Raw genomic sequence first — 11,058 nt, 5'->3', positions numbered from 1 at the left:
AGGTCGTATTTCAGTTTGCACTTATATTCTGGTTTTCATCATAACTGCAAACTGCCTTCATAGATTGACTTTAACGTCATCTCGCTTGATCTTAAGTTAAAGTAATCTTAGAATCAGCTTTCACACCGAAATCGTTTTTATCGTTCGAACGTTTTTTTATTGTCGAAAGATTTTCGCTGAACTAATTCACCCCCTCCCTCTTAGTGCTCTTGATCCTAACAATTGGTATCAGAGCGGGGTTAACTCTCAAACGGATTAAAACCCAAGAGAGATGGCATACACTAGAAACCAAGAGGGCCACTCTATTACACGTCCACCCATGTTCAATGGGACGGACTACACCTATTGGAAGACCCGAATGAGGATCTTTCTTATTTCTATGGATTTTGAACTTTGGAATCTTGTCGAAAATGGATTTTCGAAGTCTTCTCTTCCAATGATCAATTGGAATGAATTGGAAAAGAAGGCTTTCGCTCTTAATGCAAAGGCTATGAATGCCTTATTTTGTGCGCTTGATAAAAATGAGTTCAACCATGTTTCGGTTTGTGAAACCGCATTTGATATTTGGCACACACTCGAAGTGACTCACGAAGGCACAAGTAGAGTGAAAGAGTCAAAAATCAATCTTTTGTTACATTCTTTCGAACTTTTCCGAATGAAACCGAGTGAGACTATTGGCGACATGTTTACCCGTTTCACGGATGTCGTCAATGGTCTAAAAGGACTCGGAAAAAGTTTTTCGGATTTTGAGCTCGTAAATAAGATTCTAAGATCCCTTCCTAAGAGTTGGGATCCTAAAGTCACTGCTATTCAAGAGGCGAAAGATCTAAACAACTTCCCTCTTGAAGAACTAATCGGGTCATTAATGACCTACGAGATGACTTGCAAAGCTCATGAAGAGCAAGAAGACATCCTTCCAAAGAACAGGAAGGATATGACACTTAAAATTTCAGAAGACCACTTGAGAGAAAACTCAAGTGATGAGGACTGTGACGATGACTTGGCACTTCTAACAAGAAAATTTTAAAAATTTATTAAAAGAAACAAGTTTAAGAATGAAACGAAAAAAAATTTTGAACCCAAGAAGGACCAAGTTATTTGCTATGAGTGCAAGAAGCCAGGACACTACAAGAGTGATTGTCCCCAAGTCAAGAAGAGAACATCAAAGAAGAAGGCGCTCAAAGCAACATGGGATGACTCGAGCACGTCCGTAGAAGAGGAGTCCAACACCAAACAAGTTGCTCATTATGCTTTAATGGCCATCGGAGAGGAGGTAACGAATTTAATAGATGCAGATTTATCATTTGATGAATTATTAAATTCTTTCCATGACTTATTTGATGAATGCAAGATTATTAGTAGAAAATATAAATTGCTAAAAAAGGAGCATGATTGTCTTACTTGTAATTTTGATAAGTTAAAAACTGAATATCATGATAGTTTAAGTTCATGCATAAAATGCCATGATCTAGAAACTCTCCAAAAAGAAAAGTTGCTACTTAAGGACACCTTGAAGAAATTCGAGGTTGGTAGCAAGTCATTGAACATGATCCTTGCAAACAAGGGTCACGTTCCCAAAAGAAGTGGAATCGGATTTGTGAGAAGTCCTCACCAAAATCCAACCACCTTCATAAAAGGCCCCATCTTACATGTTCGACACCAAAGCAAATGCAACTTTTGTTGCAAACTTAGACACAAAATGCATTATTGTCCATTCAAGAAAATTAGTCCAAACAAATTAATTTGGGTTCCTAAAGGAACCATGATAAATTCTATGCAACATGATAAACAATGTAGATCTATTTTTGAGGCACCCAAAAGCAAATGGGTACCTAAAAATCATCCTTTCTTGTAGAAACCTATACCATCGCAAGCTAGGAGCAAGAGATGGTACCTTGATAGTGGATACTCAAGGCATATGACCAGAGATCCATCTCAATTCTCTAAGCTCACTAGCATAGACGAAGGCTATGTCACCTTCGGAGACAACAACAAGGGTAAAATCATTGGCAAAGGAACCATAGATAACAAATCCAACTTCTTTATCGAAGATGTTTTGTTAGTTGATGGTTTAAAACATAACCTCTTGAGCATTAGTCAATTATGTGATAAAGGATATATTGTCAGATTCGAGTCTAATGCTTGCATCATTGAAAAACCACACAAAAAAACGTCTATGATTGCATTAAAACAAAATAACGTATACACTATTGACATAAATTATTTGTTTAATGAAATGTGTTTTTCGGTTTTGAATGAGGATGCTTGGCTATGGCATAGAAGATTAGGTCATGCTAGCATGAAACTAATCACTCAAATATCATCTAAAGAACTCGTAAGAGGTATTCCTCATATCAAGTTCATCAAAGATAATGTATGTGATTCTTGTCAATTAGGTAAACAAATTAAGGGCAATTTTAAATCTAAGAATCAAATAAGCACCTCTAGGCCCTTACAATTGATCCATTTGAACTTGTTCAGACCAATCTCTACATCAAGCCTAGGAGGTAGCAAATACGCCTTCGTCATTGTGGATGACTATAGCAGATACACATTGACTTACTTCTTAAAACAGAAAAATGAATGCTTTAGATATTTTACCAAATTTTGTAAACTTGTTCAGAATGAGAAAGGTTCTATGTTTTCGTCAATTAGAAGTGATCACGGTGGTGAATTTCAAAACCATGATTTCCAAGAATTTTGTGAACTCAATGGATACAACCATAATTTCTCTACTCCTAGAAATCCTCAACAAAATGGAGTAGTAGAAAGAAAAAATCAAAATTTACAAGAAATGGCAAGAACCATGTTGAATGAACATAGCCTACCCAAATATTTTTGGGCCGAAACCGTAAATGCTGCATGTTATATTTTGAATAGAGTTCTAGTAAGACCCTTACTCACCAAAACTCTCTATGAGTTATGGAACAACAAAAAACCCAATGTTTCATATTTTAAAGTCTTTGGGTGTAAGTGTTTTATCTTGAATGAAAAAGATAACTTAGGAAAATTTGATACTAAATCCGATGAAGGAATCTTTCTTGGTTATTCTTTGGTTTCTAAAGCTTTTCGTATCTTTAATAAAAGAACTTTAATTATTGAAGAATCCATTCATGTTGTTTTCAATGAGATTTCCGAAATCAGGAAAAACGATTTTGATGATTTTCGCCTCAGTCAGGAGGTTGCACCGCCTGAGCTCGGTCTTCGAGCTCTGGCAAGAGGTGCAACCGCCCCTGACAGGAGGTGGCACCGCCTAGAGGCTCAATCTTCGAGCTCTGCTAGGCGGTGCAATCGCTCTAGTCAGGAGGTGCGACCGCCTGATCCCGAAATTTCGGGAATTGACAGTTTTGAGCTCCAAATTTAAACTGGGTTGGGGCCTATAAATACCCCACCCATTCAGCACTGAAAGAGCACAGAATACACACCAAAATCTGGATCTTGTTCTGTGATTTTAGAGCTCAAAATTGTTGTAAAGGCTAAAAGTTCTACTCCCTCTTTTCTTCCAAGTTCTGAGCTATAAAGAGAGGAGAAAAAATTCTATAAGGTTTGTCTCCTAAGCCCGTCAAAAGGAGTGAAACTGTAAAAGGGTGGTTGGCCTTCGCCTATTGAAGGAAGGCCTTTAGTTGACATCATTGACCTCGTCGGTGGAGGAAGCCAAAAGTGGAGTAGGTCAAGATTGACCGAACCACTCTAAATCTCGGTTTGCATTTACTTTGAGCATATTATCTTTACTGTAAACCTCCTCTAAAGCTTACTGCTTTCTGCGCATATACAATCGGGTTTCAAGCTTTGCTGAAGGCAGTAAGCTATTGAGAAGGTTTGCAGTAAGGATAAGATGCTCAAAGTAAATGCAAACCGAGATTTAGAGTGGTTCGGTCAATCTTGACCTACATCCACTTTTGGCTTCCTCCACCGATGAGGTCACCGACATCTACTAGAGGCCTTCCTTTAATAGGTGAAGGCCAACCACCCTTTTACAGTTTCACTCCTTTTGACAGGCTTAGGAGACAACCCTTACAGAATTTTCTCTCCTCTCTTTAAAGATCAGAACTTGGAAGAAAAGAGGGAGAAGAACTTTTGGCCTTTACAACAATTTTGAGCTCTAAAAATCACAGAATAAGATCAGGATTTCGGTGTGTTTTTGGTGCTCTTTCAGTGCTGAAAGGGTGGGGTATTTATAGGCCCCAACCCAGTTTGAATTTTGAGCTCAAAACTATCAATTCCCGGAATTTCGGGATCTAGCGGTTGCACCTCCTGACCGAGGCGATTGCATCGCCTGGCAGAGCTCGAAGACTGAGCCTCTGGGCGGTGCCACCTCTTGTCAGGGGCGGTTGCACCTCCTGCCAGAGCTCGAAGACCGAGCTCAGGCGGTGCCACCGCCTGACTGAGGCGGTTGCACCTCCTGCTAGAGCTCGAAGACCGAGCTCAAGCGGTGCCACCTCCTGTCAGGGGCGGTTGCACCACCCAGTCTCGCTTGGAGACTAAGCCCAGGTGGTGCCACGGCCTGGCTGGGGCGGTTCAACCGCCTAGCAGAAATCAGGGTTCGAATGGGTTGATCCATTCGGCCTAATTTGGGTCTATCAAGGGTCCAATTGCCCCAAGATTAAGTTAATGAGATCACATCCCAATTCTAACTTAATCATCGTGCTAACTACGATGTTTCTTAAGTCATTTACTGCAACTTGCTCCGGTGTGTCAATCGCTTCTTCCGGCGAGCTTCCAACGAACTTCCGTCGATCATCCGATGAACCCTCGATAATGCTCCTATGGACTTCCGGCAAACTCCTGAACTTGCGACGATCCACTTGGCGAGTTCTGACGAGCTTCTTTGGCAAGCTCATGGACTTCTCGGATTTGTTCCCGCAGAACCTCCGACGATTGTCCGAACTTCCATCGGACTCTCGAACTCCCAACGTGATCATTGTCTTGATTTCGACGCAACTCCTGCTGCATATCTTACTTTCATCATAGTTAATCCTTCACACTTATCTCAACATATAGATTAGATAACAAATGACAATTGACTTCATCATCAAAATCCGAGATTCAACAATCTCCCCCTTTTTGATGATGATAATCAATTGATAATGGAGTTAACTTTAACTCCCCCTATCTATATGCCATACTTGAGATAAGTTATTCTTGAATTTAAAACCTTTGAATTTAAGAGACATATTGATAAGTTAAAATCATTTAAACTTATCAATACTCCTATCATGATTCCCATCATGATGTTTCTCTCTGAAGATGATGTCAATGCTTGACATTCATTTTCAAATTTTACATTACCAGTTTGAATGATGGTAATAGTAGCAATTCATCATATTGTAAGATGTCAATATGTAAAACTGCGAAGTAAGATTTTGATATCATTACATGATGCACACATTTCAAATGTTTTAGCAATTATTGCATTTCATCACATGGTAAGATATCAATACGTAAAATTACGATGCAAGTTTTTTGTTTGATATCTTGACACGATATAAACAAGGCATAGCATAGCATTAATACTAATATATTTCTCCCCCTTTGTCATCAACAAAATGTGTGATAATTGTGATACCAGGAGAATAATATAAGCAAATTTTTAGCATAAGTGTGATAATTGTTCATGCCACTAGGTTCATGTTATTTTCCAATAGTGAGTGATAGGAAATCAATTATACAAGCATATAAAGGAAAGCATGATATGTAGATCACTTTGAGTACTTCTTCCTTTTTATTTGTTATAATCTTTTTGCATGAAGGAGGAAGGCTATTTGTGAGTTTCCTTTGAGTGAAGTTAAAATCAATGAGAGATTAAATCATGCTTCATTTTTACTAGGATCAAGATATGCATGTGAAACAAATCTTTGCAAGTAAAAACACTATCATCCATATTTCAAGATGGAATTTATAAGCAGGAATCATTTCATCAAATCCATTTCAGAAAAATATTTTTCATATAATAAGTGTATGAGAAAATCTTACTGTTAGGATACCAATTGTTAAGCGAATCCGAAAATGAAATTAACACTTTCATGCAGTCGGACAAGACAATGCTATAGATTTTCAAATACAATTATGAAGATAAAACATTCTTATTGTTATGGAAATTTTTGTATTCAACACATAATTTCCAACATGTTATTTAGGCATGTAATGGCAATCAAGTGATTTGATCATTCAATAAAGTCCGAAAAATAATTTTAACTAGTTTATATATTCGGACACATCAACATTCCTAATTCTCTTCTTATGAAATCAAATTGTTCTTCACTTAGAGGTTTTGTAAAAATATCAGCTAGTTGATGTTTAGTATCAATGAACTCTATGATTACATCATGATTAGTAACATGATCTCGTATAAAGTGATGTCTAATATCAATATGTTTTGTTCTTGAGTGTTGTATAGGATTCTTTGTTAAGCATATTGCACTTGTGTTATCACATTTAATGGGAATATTTTTATGATGAACTTTATAATCTTCTAAGGTGTTTTTCATCCATACAACTTGTGCACAGCATGCACTTGCTGCAATATATTCAGCTTCGGTTGTTGATAGTGCAACCGAGTTTTGTTTCTTAGATGACCAGGAAACAAGGGCATGTCCTAAAAATTGACATGTTCCTGACGTGCTTTTTCTATCTAGTCTATAGCCAGCAAAGTCCGCATTAGCATAAGCAATTAACTCAAGATTCTCTGATTTTGGGTACCATAATCCTAGATTTGTGATACCATTAAGATATCTAAGTATTCTTTTAACTACTTTGAGATGAGATATCTTAGGGTTTGATTGAAATCTAGCACAAAGTCCTACACTGAACATGATATATGGTCTAGTTGTAGTGAGGTAAAGTAAACTTCCTATCATGCCCCTATAAGTTTTTTGATCGAAGCTTTCTCCACTTTCATCAATTTCTAACTTAGTGGAGGTGCTCATAGGAGTGTTAATAGCTTTTGAGCTATTCATATTAAACATTTTTAGCAAATTCATAGCATATTTAGTTTGACTAATAAAGATGCTATTGCTTAGTTGTTTGATTTGTAAGCCTAAGAAGAATGTTAATTCTCCCATTAAACTCATTTCGAATTCAAGACTCATAGTTTTAGCAAAAGATTCACAAATAGATTCATTCGTAGAACCAAAGATAATATCATCAACATAAATCTGAACAATGAGAAAATTATTTTCAAAATTCTTGATGAACAATGTAGTATCAACCTTGCCTTTTGTGAAATTATTTTCAATAAGAAAAGAACCAAGTCTCTCATACCAAGCCCTCGGAGCTAGTTTTAAACCATAGAGAGCTTTAGTTAATCTAAACACATGATTAGGGAGGCTATTATTTTCAAATCCAAGAGGTTGTTCACTTCTTCGGAAATAAAGCCATTAAGAAAAGCGCTTTTAACATCCATTTGAAACAACTTAAAATTATTACTACTAGCGTAGGCAAGGAGCATCCTTATGGCTTCTAATCAAGCCACAGGAGCGAAGGTTTCTTCGTAATTGATACATTCTTCTTGGTTGAAACCTTTGGTCACTAATCTAGCCTTGTTTCTAACCATGATACTATATTCATCTTGCTTGTTTCTAAAAACTCATATAGTACCAATAACTAAATTGTCAGTTGGCCTAGGAACAAGCTTCCACACCTCATTTCTCTCAAATTGATTTAATTCATCTTGCATTGCAATAATCCATGAATCATCTTTCATGGCTTCGTCAACACATTTGGGTTCAATTTGGGAGAGAAAAGTGGCATTGGCACCAAAATTTTTAAGAGAAGAACGTGTTTGAACCCCCTTTGATGTGTCCCCTAAGATTAGCTCCTTAGGATGAGCATCTACATACTTCCAATCCTTGGGTAAGGATGTTTCGGAAGTGGATGCATCCATGTTGCTAGTTGGAGACGAAGTTTTATTTAAATTCAAGGAATCAAAATTAACATCATCATCAAAATCGTTTTTCCTGATTTCGGAAATCTCATTGAAAACAACATGAATGGATTCTTCATTAATTAAAGTTCTTTTATTAAAGATATGAAAAGCTTTAGAAACCGAAGAATAACCAAGAAAGATTCCTTCATCGGATTTAGCATCAAATTTTCCTAAGTTATCTTTTTCATTCAAGATAAAACACTTACACCCAAAGACTTTAAAATATGAAACATAGGGTTTTTTGTTGTTCCATAACTCATAGGGAGTTTTGGTGAGTAAGGGTCTTACTAGAACTCTATTCAAAATATAGCATGCAGTGTTTACGGCTTCGGCCCAAAAATATTTGGGTAGGCTATGTTCATTCAACATGGTTCTTGCCATTTCTTGTAAATTTCAATTTTTTCTTTCTACTACTCCATTTTGTTGAGAATTTCTAGGAGTAGAGAAATTATGGTTGTATCCATTGAGTTCACAAAATTCTTGGAAATCATGGTTTTGAAATTCACCACCGTGATCACTTCTAATTGACGAAATCATAGAACCCTTCTCATTTTGAACAAGTTTACAAAACTTGGTAAAATATCTAAAGCATTCATTTTTCTGTTTTAAGAAGTAAGTCCATGTGTATTTGCTATAGTTATCCACAATGACGAAGGCATATTTGCTACCTCCTATGCTTGATGTAGAGATTGGTCCGAACAAGTCCATATGGATCAATTGTAAGGGCCTAGAGGTGCTTATTTGATTCTTAGATTTGAAACTACCCTTAATTTATTTACCTAATTGGCAAGCATCACATACATTATCTTTGATGAACTTGATATGAGGAATTCCTCTTACAAGTTCTTTAGATGATATTTGAGTGATTAGTTTCATGCTAGCATGACCTAATCTTCTATGTCATAGCCAAGCATCCTCATTCAAAATCGAAAAACACATTTCATTACACAAATCATTGATGTCAATAGTGTATACGTTATTTTGTTTTAAAGCAATCATAGACGTGTTTTTGTATGGTTTTTCAATGATGCAAGCATTAGATTCGAATCTGACAATATATCCTTTATCACATAATTGACTAATGCTCAAGAGGTTATGTTTTAAACCATCAACTAACAAAACATCTTCAATAAAGAAGTTAGATTTGTTACCTATGGTTCCTTTGCCAATGATTTTACCCTTGTTGTTGTCTCCGAAGGTGACATAGCCTTCGTCTATGCTAGTGAGCTTAGAGAATTGAGATGGATCTCCGGTCATATGCCATGAGCATCCACTATCAAGGTACCATCTCTTGCTCTTAGGTTGCGATAGTATAGGTTTCTACAAGAAAGGATGATCTTTAGATACCCATTTGCTTTTGGGTGCCTCAAAAATAGATCTACATTTTTTATCATGTTGCATAGAATTTATCATGGTTCCTTTAGGAACCCAAATTAATATGTTCGGACTAATTTTCTTGAATGGACAATAATGCGTTTTGTGTCCAAGTTTGCAACAAAAGTTATATTTACTTTGGTGTCGAACATGTAAAATGGGGGCCTTTTATGAAGGTGGTTGGATTTTGGTGAGGACTTCTCACAAATCCGATTCCACTTGTTTTGGGAACATGACCCTTGTTTGCAAGGATCATGTTCAAGGACTTACTACCAACCTCAAATTTCTTCAAAGTGTCCTTAAGTAGCAATTTTTCCTTTTAGAGAGTTTCTAGATCATGGCATTTTATGCATGAACCTAAATTATCATGATATTCAGTTTTTAACTTATCAAGATTACAAGACTATCATGCTCCTTTTTTAGCAATTTATATTTTCTACTAATAATCTTGCATTCATCAAATAAGTCATGGAAGGCATTTAATAATTCGTCAAATGATAAATCTGCATCTATTAAATTCGTTACCTCCTCCCCGATGGCCATTAAGGCGTAATGAGCAACTTGCTCGGTGTTGGACTCCTCTTCTTCGGACGCGCTCGAGTCATCCCACATTGCTTTAAGCGCCTTCTTCTTTGATGTTCTATTTTTGACTTGGGGACAATCATGCTTGTAGTGTCCCGGCTTTTTGTACTCATATCAAATAACTTGGTCCTTCTTGGGTTCAAATTTATTTTTTGTTTCATTCTTAAACTTGTTTCTTTTAATGAATTTTTTAAAATTTCTTGTTAGAAGTGCCAAGTCATCGTCACAGTCCTCATCACTTGAGTTTTCTCTCAAGTGGTCTTCTAAAGTTCTAAGTGTCATATCCTTCATGTTCTTTGGAAGGATGTCTTCTTGCTCTTCATGAGCTTTGCAAGTCATCTCGTAGGTTATTAATGACCCGATTAGTTCTTCAAGAGGGAAGTTGTTTAGATCTTTCACCTCTTGAAGAGTAGTGACTTTAGGATCCCAACTCTTAGGAAGGGATCTTAGAATCTTATTTACGAGCTCAAAATCCGAAAAACTTTTTCCGAGTCCTTTTAGACCGTTGACGATATCCGTGAAACGGGTAAACATGTCGCCAATAGTCTCACTCGGTTTCATCCGGAAAAGTTCGAAAGAATGTATCAAAAGATTGATTTTTGACTCTTTCACTCTACTTGTGCCTTCGTGAGTCACTTCGAGTGTGTGCCAAATATCAAATGCGATTTCACAAACCGAAACACGGTTGAACTCGTTTTTATCAAGCGCACAAAATAAGGCATTCATAGCCTTTGCATTAAGAGCGAAAGCCTTCTTCTCCAATTCATTCCAATCGATCATTGGAAGAGAAGACTTCGAAAATCCATTTTCGACAAGATTCCAAAGTTCAAAATCCATAGAAATAAGAAAGATCCTCATTCGGGTCTTCCAATAGGTGTAGTTCGTCCCATTAAACATGGGTGGACGTGTAATAGAATGGCCCTCTTAGTTTTCGGCGTATGCCATCTCTCTTGGGTTTTAATCCGTTTGAAAGTTAACCCCGCTCTGAAACCAATTGTTAGGATCAAAAGCACTAAGAAGGGGGGGGGGTGAATTAGTGTAGCGGAAAACTTTCGACGATTAAAAAGGTGTTCGTACGATAAAAGCGATTTCGGTAGAAAAGCCGATTCGTAAATCTCTTTAACTTATAATCAAGCGAGATGTAGTTAAAGGAAATCTATTAAGACAGTTTGCAATTA

Source organism: Musa acuminata, chromosome BXJ2-9, assembly GCF_036884655.1.
Source record: "Musa acuminata AAA Group cultivar baxijiao chromosome BXJ2-9, Cavendish_Baxijiao_AAA, whole genome shotgun sequence".
In the NCBI taxonomy this organism is placed as follows: domain Eukaryota; kingdom Viridiplantae; phylum Streptophyta; class Magnoliopsida; order Zingiberales; family Musaceae; genus Musa; species Musa acuminata.
This window is presented reverse-complemented; position numbering follows the sequence as displayed.